The sequence below is a fragment of the Chiloscyllium plagiosum genome, chromosome 10, assembly GCF_004010195.1.
Source record: "Chiloscyllium plagiosum isolate BGI_BamShark_2017 chromosome 10, ASM401019v2, whole genome shotgun sequence".
Classification (NCBI taxonomy): domain Eukaryota; kingdom Metazoa; phylum Chordata; class Chondrichthyes; order Orectolobiformes; family Hemiscylliidae; genus Chiloscyllium; species Chiloscyllium plagiosum.
The window spans coordinates 25,236,829-25,252,835 of NC_057719.1; the positions used below are offsets into that span (position 1 = coordinate 25,236,829).

General features: G+C 40.5%; 1 protein-coding gene across 2 annotated transcripts in view; it reads left to right on the forward strand.

Annotated features, from left to right (window-relative positions):
* The window catches only part of itpk1a (inositol-tetrakisphosphate 1-kinase a), a 229,390-nt gene that overhangs the window by 148,728 nt on the left and 64,655 nt on the right, over window positions 1-16,007 (forward strand). The window lies entirely within an intron of this gene.

Consider the following 16,007-nt stretch of genomic DNA (forward strand, 5'->3'; position numbering starts at 1 on the left):
ACTTTTGTTCTGGAAAGGTCTCTGGGTGCGTTTCACCAATTTGTTACAGTTCCAGTCAAGACCCTCCCAGTCATTAATCTTCCAGGTGAGGATGGAAGAACTGGCTGGTCTTCCTTATTCACCCACTCCCTTGGTTGGTCACAACTATTTTAGTTTCGAAAGGATCCCACTCTTACAAATACTTTATTTCAGACCAAATGACTGTAAAAGGAGCTGATTTAACCAGATTATCTGAATTAACAAAAAGGCAAGTTTATTAACTGCAAGCAGAAGTAACATCTCATGCATTCAGATTGCAAACAAAAAGACATTATTGAAACTCTCACCTGCAGTGCAGGGGTGTTTAATGTCTCTCCAGATTGTGATTATCATTGCATACTAGTCCATATTCTAGTACATAAGGCACAACATCAGACCAGGGTTTTTAACATTTTTGTTTGTATATCTCTGGAAGGGTAAAACACAAATATGTTACACATGGCATCCTGTGGATAGGGAGGTGAGTAGTAAGCTGTTCATTTATCTCTTCATTTTTAGTCTTTCTATTTTGAAGTTTTCCTGACTCCATACAAGATTCACATTCCATGGTTCTACACAGGACTCTGCCAGTTATTGAATTTATATCCACAGTCATCTTTTGTAAATGCCGCAGTCCCTTTTTAAACAAAAGGATATGTTGGAATTACAAGTTTGATATGCACATTAGTGCTTTGGGGTTCTGATCATTGCAGTGACAAAGACTACTGGAAAAAATGTTACCTTAGCCAATATTGTTTTCAGTGGTGTGCTCGTGGTTTCTCTTCCCATTCATCAAACCATTCCAGCATGAAACCCTTCAATCCAAATATGTTACACCCAAGTTGTTTAGATCAGTGCTCTGTCAGATCATAACTCCTTTATTTCGGAAGGGGTTTTGCTTGTGCTTAGGTGTATTTTACAGTCAAAGCGAATACGGTAAGAACATATTATTTACCCGATAACCTTAACTTGTATTTGTATTGTGCCTTTGATGGGACAATGGCTTAGAATCACAAAGGAGTAAGACATAAAGTCTGGACTTTCTTCATAGACTATGTTAAAGAGGCTATCATATTAGTGTTGAAAATGTGTTGCTGGAAAAGCGCAGCAGGTCAGGTAGCATCCAGGGAACAGGAGAATCGACGTTTCGGGCATAAGCCCTTCTTCAGGAAGTCTGAAGAAGGGCTTATTCCTGAAACGTCGATTCTCCTGTTCCTGGATGCTGCCTGACCTGCTGCGCTTTTCCAGCAACACATTTTCAGCTCTGATCTCCAGCATCTGCAGACCTCATTTTCTCCTATCATATTAGTGTAACTTGTTGTGATCATGGAATAATCTACATCTTGTTTAAGAGTCTCATCTTATCAGGCTACCAAATAGTTTTGCTCTAGCACACTAGACCAAGTGAAGCCCTGTAAATCCCTATTCTGAAAGATGATGGTAGCAGCAAATCTAGCTTACACTGGGCAGTAGTACATTGAAAATGATGAACAAGGGTATTGATTGCTCAGTCAATCACTCCCCATTTCTCTCCTTTTCTTGGATGTTCTGTCTTTCTCTGTGCTTCCATTTGATGACATTACCTGCATTTGGTTTGTGACCTTGCGTGAGTTCTAGCTGAGGCAGACTGGCCAGAGAAGGTGTGCCCTGAGGAGCTGTTAATTTTGCAAAGTGACTGTTTGGAGAGGTTGCACTCTGCTGCATATGAATACCACTGGAGTATAAGCCACATATTGGAATTGGGACTGATTGGTCTTAAGGCACAAAATTAAAAAGCTTTGATTATAGAGTCCCAATTATTGAATTACTGCAAATGAATTACTTGTTGAGTCGGTTGATTGCAAATGACTCATTGCCATAAATGGCTACCTACTACTTAGCAGACAAATCTTTGAGGGAACAATGTTTTGTTAGCAAACCCTTTCAAAATATATTGCTAGCAATTTTGCTACTTTGCAACTGAATTGTAATAGATCATGGGACCATAGAGAACTTACAGCACAGGGCGGTCATCAAATATCCATTTAGTCTTTTCCTGTTTTCAACATTTGGCCTGTACCATAGTATGCTATTGCAATTCAATGGCTTATATAAATAGTTCTTAAGTGTCTGAGGGTTCCTTTCTCCACCATCCTGTAGCAAGTGAATTCCAGATGCAGTACCCATAACCTCCAGGATGAAAATTATTTTTCTCAAATCCCCTTTAAATCTCGAGCTCCTTTCCTTAAAACTATCTTCCATGGCTATTAAATCCCCTACGAAGGATAACAGTTTCTCCCTATTTACCTTGTCTGTATTCAGAACTTTGTGCACCTCAATCAAGTCTTTTCTCCGCCTTCTTTGCTCTAAGGAAAACAATCCTAGCCTATCTAGTCTCTCTTCAAAGCTGTAACACTCCAGCCCAGGCAATATCTGGTGAATCTCTTCTGCACTCTCTTTAGTTCAATCACGTATTTTCAATAGCATGGCCAGTAGAACTGTACACATTGCTTTAGCTATGGCCTAACTAACATTACATTCACCTCCATCATACCCACCTTGCTATTTTATTCAGCGCTTGACTAATAAAGGCAAGTAATCCATATGCCTACTTAACCATCTTGTCTACCTCTCCTGCTGCCTTCAAGGGTCTATGGACATGCAAACTATGGTCATTGTGATCTTCTGTACTTCTAGTGTCTTGCCATTCAATATAAACTCCCTTGCTTCATTAGTCATTCCAAAATGCACTACTTCACATTCTTACGGGACTGTATGTAAAGATTATGTCAGTATTAGAGGCGATCGTGCAGAACCATAAGGCCATAAGACATAGGAGTGGAAGTAAGGCCATTCGGCCCATCGAGTCCACTCCGCCATTCAGAATGTGAATGATCTTTAAAACTATCAAATAAGCTCAGTGATGAATGAGATTTGAGTTGTGGTATTGAAAATATTTGGCATTTCTAGGTATCCTAAACAGGTTTGAATTTTTTTTTAAATCCACTGATGACATTCTTTATTTTATGGTATAAAATGCTAGGATGTTATAAATGACAGACCACCTGATTTTGTTTGCATGTATGGTATTCTTTGTTCTCCTTGCTGAGCATTGGAAGTTGAGATGATTTTCCATGTATTGCACACAAGTCCTTAACCCCTTCAAACCATTTATTTGGAATCTGTTCAAGTAAGTACAATCATAGAATTTTACAACACAGATGGTACTCATTTAGCGGAGAGATGCAGATAAACATTATCTTTATTTAGAATCCTATAATTATAGCTCAGCAGTGGTTGTGTGGTGCCACATTCTGTTTCAGAACTATGAAGTTGAGACTTAAGGCCTTGATAAAGCAACCTAAGTGTGTAATCCAGACTGACTTTCAGTGTGGTACTGAGGTGATACAGCATGGTCTCAAATGCGGTCTTTCAAATGAGATGTAAAACCAAGGCACTGTTTGCCATTGAGAATGTAAAGGATCCCTTTGAGCTGTTTGGGATTACTCCTTGCTTTTTTTTTTAATATCGTGGTTGACATTTATTTCCCTCAGCCAGTACTACTAAAACAGGCTCCTGGGCCATTTTCATCAATTACTGCTTATGAAGCCTTCTGCAAAATGTAGGCTCAGGAACATTTTGCAATGCAATAGTTTACTGCATCTTGAAAGTTTCCTAATGGGCATTTTGCTCCTTGGATGCTGCCTGACCTGCTGCGCTTTTCCAGCAACACATTTTTCAGCTCTGATCTCCAGCATCTGCAGTCTTCACTTTCTCCCATTTTGCAGTATGACAAGGATTGAAAGATCCTGTATCAATGGAATTGTTTTTCTTTCTTCCCTGTCTTAAAATAAGTAGATGGGTGTTGAAACTGCCAGGCCAGAGCTCTTCTTGCATGTCAGTGTGGGTTATTCCAGATTGTCTTAGATCAGCTTGTATACTGTCTCGCTGTCAAAGGAGTGGACAGACATCCTGCTTGCAAAGTTTAGCCACTTGTCCTTCTGAGATGTGAGGCAATAGTGACATAGGGTTTGTGACTTCTCTTTTACTGTTTTCTCTTGGACTCCTGAAACCATACTATCTCTCTCCAGAGAATCCACCACACAAGTGGCCTAGCAGTGACCATCTCCAACAAGAGAAAATCTGATCATTGTCCTTGATGTACAATGACCTTAACTTCACTGAATCTCCCATGATCACCATCCTGGAGGTTACATTTGAATGGAAACTGAACTGTCCACCATTTGGCACGAATTGGGAATGTGATGGAATTCTCTCTCATCGAATTAAAGACAGAGAGATATGCAGCACGGAAACAGACTCTTCGGTCCAATTCGTCCATGCCAACCAGATATCCCAACCTAATCTAGTCCCATTTGCTAGCACTTGGCCCGTATCTCTCTAAACCCTTCCTGTTCATATACCCATCCAGATGCCTTTTAAAAGTTGTAATTGTACCAGCCTCCACCACTTCCTCTGGCAGCTCATTCCATACTCACACCACCCTCTGCATGAAAAAGTTGTCCCATAGGTCCCTTTTATATCTTTTCCTTCTCACCCTAAACCTACACCTTCTTGTTCTGGACTTCCACACCCCAGGAAAAAGACTTTGTCTATTTACCGTATCCATGCCCCTCATGATTTTATAAACCACTAAGGTCACCCCTCGGCCTCCGACATTCCAGGGAAAACAGCCCCAGCTTATTCAGCCTCTCCCTAAAGCTTAAATCCTCCAACCCTGGCAATAGCCTTGTAAATCTTTTCTGAACCCTTTCAAGTTTCACAACATCTTTCCAATAGGAAGGAGACCAGAATTGCACATAGTATTCCAAAAGTGGCCTAACCAATGTCCTGTACAGCCACAACATGACTTCCTAACTCCTATACTTGATGTTCTGGCCAATAAAGGAAAACATACTAAATGCCGCCTTCACTATTCAATCAACCTGCGACTCTACTTTCAAGGAAATATGAACCTGTCTCTTTGTTCAGCAACACTCCTCAGGATCTTACCCTTAAGTGTATATGACTGCTCTGATTTGCTTTTCCAAAATGCAGCACCTTGCATTTATTTAAATTAAACTCCCATCTGCCACTCCTTAGTCCTTTGGCCCATCTGATCAAGATCCCATTGTACCTTGAGGTAACCTTCTTTGCTGTCCACTACACCTACAATTTTGGTGTCCTCTGCAAACTTACTAACTGTACCACTTATACTCACATCCAAATCATTTATATAAATGAAGAAAAATAGTGGACCCAGCACCGATACTTGTGACACACCATTGGTCACAGGCCTCCAGTCTGAGAAACAACTCTAGACTACTATACTCTGTCTTTTACCTTCGAGCCAATTCTGTATCCAGATGGCTAGTTCTCTGTATTCAATGAGATCTAACTTTGCTAACCAATCTCCATTGAGGAACATTGTTGAACGCCTTACTGAAGTCCATATAGATCACGGCCACTGCTCTGCCCTCATCAATCCTCTTTGTTTCTTCTTCAAAAAACTCAATCAAGTTTGTGAGACATGATTTCCCACGCACAAAGCCATGTTGACTATCCCTAATCAGTCCTTGCCTTTCCAAATACATTTAAATCCCTTCCCTCAGGATTCCCTCCAACTTGCCCACCACCTTGCTTTGCTGGGTGCAGTTCCAACAATATTCCAGGTTGGCACTATCCAGATCAAAGAATCTATGGACATATGAGCATAGGAATTCAGAAGTCATATTAAGGTTGTACAGCACGTTGGTGAGGCCTCCTCTGGAGTATATAGTGTGCAGTTCTGGTTGTCCCTGCTATACGAAAGATTTTATTAAACTGGAGAGGGTTCGGAAAAGATTTACTAGGATGTTGCTGCAAATGGAGGGTTTGAGTTATAAAATAGGCTGGGACTTTTTTTCACTGGAGCATAGGAGGTTGGTGGGTGACCTTATTGAAGTTTATAAAATGATGAGGGGCATGGATTAGGTGAATAGCAGGGGTCTTTTCCCTAGGGTGGGGAAGTTCAAAACTAGGGGACTTATTTTAAGGTGACAGGAGAAAGATTTAAAAAGGACATGAGGGGCAACTTTTTCCACAATGGTTCATGTGTGGAATGAACTGCCAGAAGTCGTTGTGGATGCAGCTATATAGTTAAAATGTTTAAGAGACATTTGGATAAGCTTATGAATAAGAAAGGTTTGGTGGGATATGGGCCAGTAACAGGCAAGTGGGACTGGTTTAATTTGGGAAAGCTGTCAGCATTGCGTAGTTAGACCAAGGTTTGTTTCCATGCTATATTACTCTATGACTAATGCTTCATTAACAAAGTCAACCTTCCTTTTAAAAATGTCTCATCGCATTTCCCTAAAGTGAATGGTCCACAAAGATCTAAACCCCTGTCTTAGTAAGTTTGTGTCAGCCTTCGCTCAAGTGGTAACACTCTTGCTTCTCCATTTTGAAGGCTGTGGGTTCAATTCCCACTGGAGGGTGAAAATTCAGGCTGACTCCCCATAGTGGTGCACCTTTTGATCTGCTTTCTTTGAAAGATTTCCAACCAAGACTCTATGTGCCCTCTCAGGAGGATGCAATAAAAAAACTTACTGTTTAAAGAAGAGGCAGTGGTGTTACCTCTAGTGTCCTTGTCATTCTTCACCCCTTGACGGACTTTTTAAAAAAAGATTGATAGTAGTCATTATTACCATGCTACCTGTGTGAGTTTGCGTACAAGTGAATTACTGTTCCTACCTCATAGCAATGACTTTCAAAAGTACCTGTTTGACTGTAAACGGCTTGGAGAAAGGGAGAACTGCAGATGCTGTCGATCAGTCAAAAAACGTGGCCCTGGAAAAGCACAGCAGGTCAGGCAGCATCCAAGGAGCAGGAGAGTCAAAGTTTCGGGCATACGTCCTTTATCAGGCATGTTGCTTGGGATGTATTGAGGTTGTGACGGACGCTGAGAAGGTACAGGTCTCTTTAGTTGAAATTCTTTACCTATCCCCTGTCCATTTCTAAATAAAAACCGAAAGAACTGCGGATGCTAGAAATCCGAAACAGAAATTGGCGGAAAGGCTCAGCAGGTCTGGTAGCATCTGTTGAGAGAAATCAGAGTTAACATTTCAGGTTCAGTGAACCTTCCTCAGAACTGGTTTTATGTTGCACATGGGAAATCAAGACCAGATCTGGTGGCGCGCTCTAGTGTAGTGAGATTAGCCAGAGGGGAATATTTGGAGCAGGGCATCAGGTATAAATGTTAATATTACATTATACATTCTGCCCTACTTTTTGTAAAATATTTTGATTTTGTTTTGATTCAAAACTGGATACAATTTAGAGAGAGGTGCTGTGAGGTAAAATTCTTTTGAGGGGCTGGAAAAATGTGGGAATAAGGATCAGCGCCATCAGTGGTGGGAGGATATAATTACACCACAAGTTTACATCAACACTTCCAATCATACGGGAGTTTCTAATGGAAACAGTTAACATGTGATGTGTCAAGACATGATGGTAGTACCTAAGGAGTCAGGAAGCATGTGCAAGCGTAAGGTTTTGAATCAGTATCTCTTATTCCAGCTTTCCAGGAAAAACATTTGATTGTAGTTGATATTCCTACTGTGCTGACATTTGACGCTGTTTCTTCAAACTGTGACATCTCTTCAAAAAGATGAAGATCTGATGCAACAGAGCCCTTTCTTTGCATTAACTACCTGTGACAGTGATCTATTCTTCAAAGCATGTTTCCAGTGCTGTGCACTAGTACCAACAGGCCTACAGGCTTTCACAATGCTCAGGTCACTTAACTTTGTCTTTTGCACTGCTGGATTGCTCAAGGATCCCAGCAGCAAGCTGTTTGTTTGGCTGCCACCTGGACAGCTTTTATGAATGTTCGCCACTTTTCCAGAAACTGACAGGTTTTGTTTTAAAATAGAGTTATCAAAAGACAATAGAGATGGGCCATTGTAAGCTCCAACTTATTAAAGCTCCTGGAAATTGAATAACTTCTGTCATTGCAGGAGTAGTCTTTGGTAACCCATTATTCAAGTCACTATTTTACAATGTGAGTTGATTTTTTTTCTCTCACTTTGTACTGTAATCTGAATGCAGCATGAATCTATTTTTTCATTTGATTTGGAATGTAGCTATGTATCCATTTTACCTGTGGAGAGTTTCCTCTGAGTTTAGGGGACCCTCCACCTATCCAAAACCTTTGTTTACACAAGTCAGCTCCATTGCAGTCACAGGTTCTCGGCAGCAAACTTGGCAGTTGGGAATTGTCACACCTGGTAATACCTGAACTCTGCTGGCAGGTGTTGTCAGACAGATGTTAGGTGTTTGAGATAGGGATTCAAGCAGGTCTTCGTATTGGAACCTAGTATTGTAACTCTCTGGGTTTCACATTCAAATTGTGGTGTTGTTGCTGATAGTAATCAATCCATATTTGTAGACCTGAGGCTGTCTCAAACTATGTGTCAGCTTCATAATGTTTTTCTGAATGAGGAGACTGTAGGTTCAGGCTCCACTGCAGAACTGAGCACAAACTGGCCTGAATATGGTCAGTGGTTACTAAACACTGCTCACCACTTATTACGATTAGAGTTAAAAACAGATTTTTTTAAGATGGGCTTTTGCATCATGAAAAGGCCGTTTCAATATAGTGCACTCTGTAGTTCATCTATCATCCATGTGAGCAGGTCATGCAATTGTGTCTCTCTTCAATCATTCTGGTTGAAAACTCCTCCCTGAGTCATGCATCTATCATTTAGTACATTTCATTCCATGTAAAGTCATTTCAGTCTGAAATAGAGGGGCAAGAAACATTCAATTGAGAAAGACAAACTAAAAATAGATTTTTTTAAAAATTGAAACCTCAATAATAATTAAACTTGAATGAAATTCTACATTTCTAAAAATAACTTTTTTGCACCAGAGAGATTGTTTGGCAGTAATTAAGACTTGTCACATCTTTAACAATTTACTCACACTTCAGTGCACAATCTAAACATTTTTAAGTGTGTTTAGTGAGTAACTCATGGACAAGCAAGCAAACTTCCAAACCTTGCTGTGTTTCAACATGAAATATCCATAATGTACTGGTGAAGTGAAGCCTGGAAAGGAACAGGTCAAATTGGACATCAGATTCCTCATAACCACATTTAATTGTGAATGTTCAGTCACCTGAAATTGCTGTTTGAATTATTCCTCATAGTGGTGAGTAATAGTGTCAGTATTGGCTGATAACCCAGTGCCAAAGGAATGTTGCATTGTTTCAGCTGCAGTTCTAAAAGTAAGGCGTCAAGCTAAGGTCCCATCTGTCAGTTCTAGTCGACTTAAAACTTTCCTTTGCACTATTTTAGGACGGGTAGGGAATTCTCAAGTGACTGGGCCAACATAACATCCTACTAGCTCTGCCAAGAAACAGATTTAACTAGTAATTTATCTGATTGGAACATGCTGTGCAAAATGACTGTTGCATTTGCCTTTATATGTGACAAGCTTTTAAAATGTTTCAGAGAGATTTAATAAGGTGTTATTAAGATGTAAATATTTTTTCAGATATATGTGTTCTTGGGAAATGGTGCTATTGTTCGTGGAACTGCAGGTGTACAGTTTATTTTTGTATCTATGTCACGAACTGGTGTAGGTTTGGAGGGGGAAGGAACAGCTTGGAAGTGAAAAAGTACATACCCTGCATGTTTTCAACAGCTCTATTCCTTTGTTTCATTTTGCGGAAGACAAGTGGAAATTCTTTCTGGAACCAGAACTTTGCAACTGCTCTTGTATTTAAACTGAAGGTCTGACAGATAGAAGGACATGCAGTCTCTTTTTTTAATATATATATCCCTTTTGATCAATCTCTGAAGTGTTTTATGGGAAAGTATTTGGGTGCCACACTGGTAAGAAGGTTACTAGATTAATATCTCTTTTTGTTTGAAAGACTCAAGAATCCACTACATAATGGTTTCAATCTTTCTGATTTTGCTTTTACTGTTTCTGAAAACACCTTTTTCTCTATTGATCCCAGCTGTTGGTAGTAATGGACAGTTCAGACCCTTAAATGAAACCTAGCTTGATGGATCGTGAGCATTTTGTTTTGTCAGTTAACATGGTTAGTCACTGAAACATATTCACACACAACTGGAGATTTTTCTCTGACAAGCAGCAGAGAAATTCTACTGTGCTTTTCCAGAACCACACTCTCTACTCTAATCTCCAGCATCTGCAGTACTCACTTTCGCCTAGAGAAATTTAGTACGTGAGAAAAAGAACTAGCTATCTAAGTATAGATACAATTAGTGAACACAGTCAAACAAAGTTTCAACTTGTTTCCCAACACCATCTGTTACAATGACTTGAGTGCAAATGTATTAAACCCCATCTCGAACCTTCTAAGTTTCTACTTAACTGAATCCTTACAGTTTTATTGCTGTGGACTTTGGACACAATTCAATAAGTCCGTTCTCAGTCTGCTAATATGAATTTTTCACAAATTTGATATTCTCAACTTTCTCAGTTCTTATAAGCTGCAGATTTCTAACCAAACTCTCCTGGTTAGGTAGAGTCTCAAACTAAATCCTTGTGCTGGGATAACTGTTCCCCTGAACTCCACTGAGAAGAAAAACTAAGGCCGTAAAATTAAAGTGTGCTATTTTCTGAACCAAATTTTAAAAGAAATGCTTAATTCTAGAATCTTCTGGACTCAACATAAAGCTAATGGTCTTCAGTGTTTATTCAACTTGTTGGAAATCCAACCATTTCAACATCTTTCCATTAACACCCGCAGGGCTTTGCAATCACCTGCTTTCTGACCAATACTGGATTTATGCCTGTTCTAGAAGGCACTCTGATTTTTGTTTTAAATAGCAAATGCTTCCAAGGTAACCAATACCCTCTTATTGCCTCTATTTTGAAATCCAAATCCAAAAATGATGTTTATTTCTATAGATTATGCACCCTTCATTCGATTCTTCATGCCGGAGGCATATAGATCATTTTTCCTTAGCCAGAATACCAAATTTGTCATCTTAAAATTTCCAATTTATCCTTTCAATTAGACTATAATCATTGACTGCTAAGGAGGTATAGTTAGTAAGTTTGCAGATGGCACCAAAATTGGAGGTGTAGTGGACAGTGAAGAAGGTTACCTCAGATTACAATGCATTTTGGAAAGGCAAATCAGGACAGGACTTATACACTTAATGGTCAGGTCCTGTGGAGTGTTGCTGAACAAAGAGACCTTGGAATGCAGGTTTTTAGTTCCTTGAAAGTGGAGTCGCAGGTAGATAGGATAGTGAAGAAGGCATTTACTGTGGTTTTCTTTATTGTTCAGACATGTTGGAAGGACATGTTATGGCTGTACAGGACATTTGTTAGGCCAGTTTTTGGAATATTGTGTGCTATTCAGGTCTCCCAGAAGGATGTTGCGAAACTTGAAAGGGTTCACAAAAGATTTACATGGATGTTGCCAGGCTTGAAGATGAATAGGCTGGGGCAGTTTTCTCTGGAGCATCGGATGCTGAGGAATGACCTAATAGAGATTTATAAAATCATAAGGGGCATGGATAGGGTTAGTAGACAAGGTCTTTTCCCCAGGGTGGGGAAGTTCAGAACTAGAGGACATAGGTTTAGGGTGAAGGGGAAAATTTTAAAAGGGGCCTAAGGGGTAACTTTTTCATGCAGAGGGTGGTGCCATTATGGAATGAGGCTGGTACAATTACAACATTTAAAAGACATCTGGATAGGTTCATGAATAGAGGGATATGGGCCAAGTGCTGCCAAATGGGACTAGATTAATTCCGTGGTGTACACCTTTGTGACTCTATATGGAATGTTACTTAAGTAATGTGAGAAGATTTGGAGATGCCGGTGTTGGACTGGAGTGTACAAAGTTAAAGATCACACAACAGCAAGTTATGGTCCAACAGGTTTATTTAGAGACACTAACTTTCGGAGTGCTGCTCCTCGTCAGGTGATTGTCACAACCACCTGATGCAGGAGCAGCGATCCGAAAGCTAGTGCTTCCAAATAAACCTGTTGGACTGTAAATAGGAAGGGTTAGGAAGGATTGGGCTGGGTGCTGGCAGGTGAGACTAGATTGGGTTGGGATATCTGGTCGGCATGGACGAGTTGGACTAAAGAATCTGTACATCTGTATGACTCTACTAAAGATCATAACACCATAATGTGACAGGTTTTTGTTGGCAGGATATGGAAACAAGATGCATAAACAGAGTTAAGGTACGGATCAACTGTGTTCAAGTTTGAATGTTAGTAGAAGTCCAAAGGGTTGAATGACTGAGAGTATTATTGCTTCTTCCCCAGTACTAGTTCTGATTAAAATCTTTCAGCAGCACCCTTTTGCTGCTGATCCATATTCACTGCTGTCTTTCTAGCAAACATAATGTTGAAAAGCACAGTTATGACATCCAGTGGCAGGAATTTGGTGCAGCACCTTGTGTATTTGCTAGTTGACCTGGTCATTTTCCTTCTGCTTGACTTGAACAGGAAGTGCAACAGGACTGTTGCACTCACATGAAATAAATTGCGTTCCTGACCTTTTCCTGAAATGCTATTAAAACTTGTCAAATGACACAGTGTGCGATATTTAAACTTCAAACTTGATTGAATTTCTCAAAAATGTAATTCTGGACCAGTTAAAGTGTTTGGGGATGATGTCTGATAAATAAAGTTTACGGTTTAGCTTGAGCACCAGCCATATGACAATGTGCCTACTGTAACAACAGAAAATATTGGTAAATACTCAGCCGGTTGATAATTTGCTACTGATTGAAACCTATCCCTCCAACCTCCTCTCCAACCTATCACCTTCATCCCCACCCTCATCAACCTATTGCATTCCCAGTTACCTTTCCCCCAGCCCCACCCTGCTCCCATTTATCTCTAAGCTCCCTTGGGCCACCTTCTATCGAGTTTATGCTGGATACATCGATTCTCCTGCTCCTCGGATGCTGCCTGACCGCCTGTGCTTTTCCAGCACCTCACTCTTTGCATACTGACGAAATACTGCATGTAAATGGCCTTTTGCTCAGCCTAAAATATTTACTTCTGTTCCTTTTTCCACAGAAGCAGCCTGCCCTGCTGAGTACTTTTGCTATTTTTGAGTTTGAATCAAATTTCTACATCCACAGCATTTTGCTTTTGCATTGTTGCATGATAAGTAGAGGCTGCCACCAGTTCAAAGGAATGTAATGATGTCAGGGACAAGTTTGAGCCCTCGGCTAGTCTGCATTGTGCCTGAATGCTACAATTGTCAGCAGATGCCACCCTCAACCCCCCACTGCCCCCGACGCGCACACCGCTGCCCCCACGAGTTACAGAGAGAAAATTGTTTCATTATCTTCTCTGTCCACTCCTAACCTGACTGTCCTGCAGTTGGAATGGATACTGAGTCCAAGGGACAGTACCAATTGCTAACATTTGTTGTCAAAACCCATGAGCAAATGTGAAACATGGAGATTCCCTCATCCCTCTGAACGCTGATGCCTGTAGAAAAGCTGGCAAAGAGAAATAACGAAACACAAAACAGCTATTCCGACATTTCAAATAAATACATGCTCTAAATCAATTTAATCATGTTGGCGAATTAATAACCAATCAACAAAATATTACACCATGACCTTTAACAACGTATGTTGTTAAAAATCACACAACACCAGATTATAGTCCAACAGGTTTATTTGGAAGCACTAGCCTTCAGAGCACTGCTCCTTCATCAGGTAGCTGTGAGACATGTTTGTTGTGATTGTGGACTTCACAGGTATGGTGTTTATACTAAAGTTCTGCCAGGAGGCAAATCATTGACATTGTTACCATGAGAACCCATGAGAAAGAAACACAAAATGATACTTATTGAAAGTCAAATGACAGTTTTTACTCCTATTGAAGGGAAAGAGTGAGTTGTCATTTGGGAGGGAGAGAGGTGCACAGGAAAAAAAGGTAATTTAATTTTAAGGTCTTCAGTTTAATTACAAAAGTGGATTGTTCAGCTTCTTTAGTATGTAAAGCTAATGATTAGAACAAAGAGGGATGTTTTGTTGTTACATAATTTGTAAAGACCAGGGAACTACTAGATGATGTGCATCCAGGGTGCCATATTTACAGCTGCACTGTAGTCCAGTATCCAAACAAAAATAGGTCAGTTGACTAATAGATTAGATTACTTAGTGTGGAAACAGGCCCTTTGGCCCAACAAGTCTACACCGACCCTCCGAAGAGCAACCCACCCAGACCCATTCCCCTATATTTACTTCTTCACTTAACACTATGGGCAATTTAGCATGGCCAGTTCACCTAATCTTCACATTTTTGTGACTTTATTATTATTATTTATTAGATTACAGTGTGGGAACAGGCCCTTCGGCCCAACAAGTCCACACCGACCCGCCGAAGCGAAACCCACCCATACCCCTACATTTACCCCTTACCTAACACTACAGGCAATTTAGTATGGCCAATTCACCTGACCCTGCACATCTTTGGATGGTGGGAGGAAACCAGAGCACCCGGAGGAAACCCACGCAGACACGGGGAGAATGTGCAAATTCCACACAGACAGTTGCCCGAGGCGGGAATTGAACCTGGGTCTCTGGCGCTGTGAAGCAGCAGTGCTAACCACTGCGTCACCGTGCCACCCAAATGGAGACCTGTAAGAAGTACCACTTGAATCTCCAGCATTTTCAGTCCCCAAGTGTGATTACCCAGATCATACCTGGGAGCTGGAGGTTAGGTAGCCACAAAGTCTTGACGGTTTTAAGGTATTTATGAGATAACGTGGGGACCATTTCCCTTACTGATCCTGCAGGAATATTGCAGTATGCTGACATAAAGAAATGAAATCCTCTATTTATATTTTTTGTACTGAGCAATCTGGCTATCAATGACTGGTATCATTTGTGGAATAGGTGTTTTGAAGAGTTTCAATTTGGCCTAACAATAGGGAGTGGCATTTGCAAGATATCCAATGTGTCATTCACATCCGTTTGGGGGTCACTGAAGGAGATCTACAAAGGTAATAGGCAGTGAGTGAGAGAAAGCGGAGAAAGTGTGACTGAGAGCTGTTAGGAGTGCTACAGTTAGCGCTGGGAAGGCAGTCGCACTTTCACAATTTCTGTGAGGGACTTTGAGAGGAATCAAGACCAGTTGCGAGATCTCTGCTGTTAGACATCAGGGCAAAATTCTTGGAATTAACAGGCAGCCAAATATTGGAGTCAGAACCTGAGGAGCTGAGAAAGTGTGACTGTCAACTCTCCTGTGTTAGGTGAAGCCAGAAAGAAGACTGCAAGCATTAATGTTTCAGTGCAGCTGAGTGAGTGAGGATTCAAAAGCTCACAGTCAGTATTTGATTGATGCTTGAAGGAGCAAATGCTGGGGTAGGACAGTGTCAATGGAGACTGTAAGCACAGGAAGGAAGGTGATCAACCAGAACAGGCGCAGTCTTTGAGGCAGGCCATGATACGGCAATTTATGAGAGGAGGTTCCAAAGCCGAATGAACAAAACTGAAAAATTGTAAACCTTTGTCATGTTTAATGAGATTTGATGATCCACTGTGCCATTTAACATTTGGAGTGAATTGCTGTGAAATTGTGGGAGTTGGCTTGATCACATTTGTTAATTAAAGGGTACTGTGGCTGGTCAATCACAGGCTTATTACCCATATTCACCAGAAATTAATATTAGAATGCAATTTGTGCATGTGTTGCAGATTACATTAATGTACTAATTTTTTACACTGAAGTTTACTGTTTGTTCAAAACTCTGAAATCTAGTGGCTTTTTCCCTCTTAGTAAATACTCAGGTTTCATATTTTATCAACTTTATACATTTAAAAAAAATTACAGGTTCCAAGCCAGATTGTAGCATAAATTTGGTGGACCTGGCACTCCTTGTCTTGCATGGAATGTTCAGTAAGAAAATGTTGGTGCAGTATGTGTGTACATTCATTAGCCTTGAACTCAAAATCCTAGGCATTCACCCAATTTGCTGCTACTTCCTGCACAATCATGCTAAA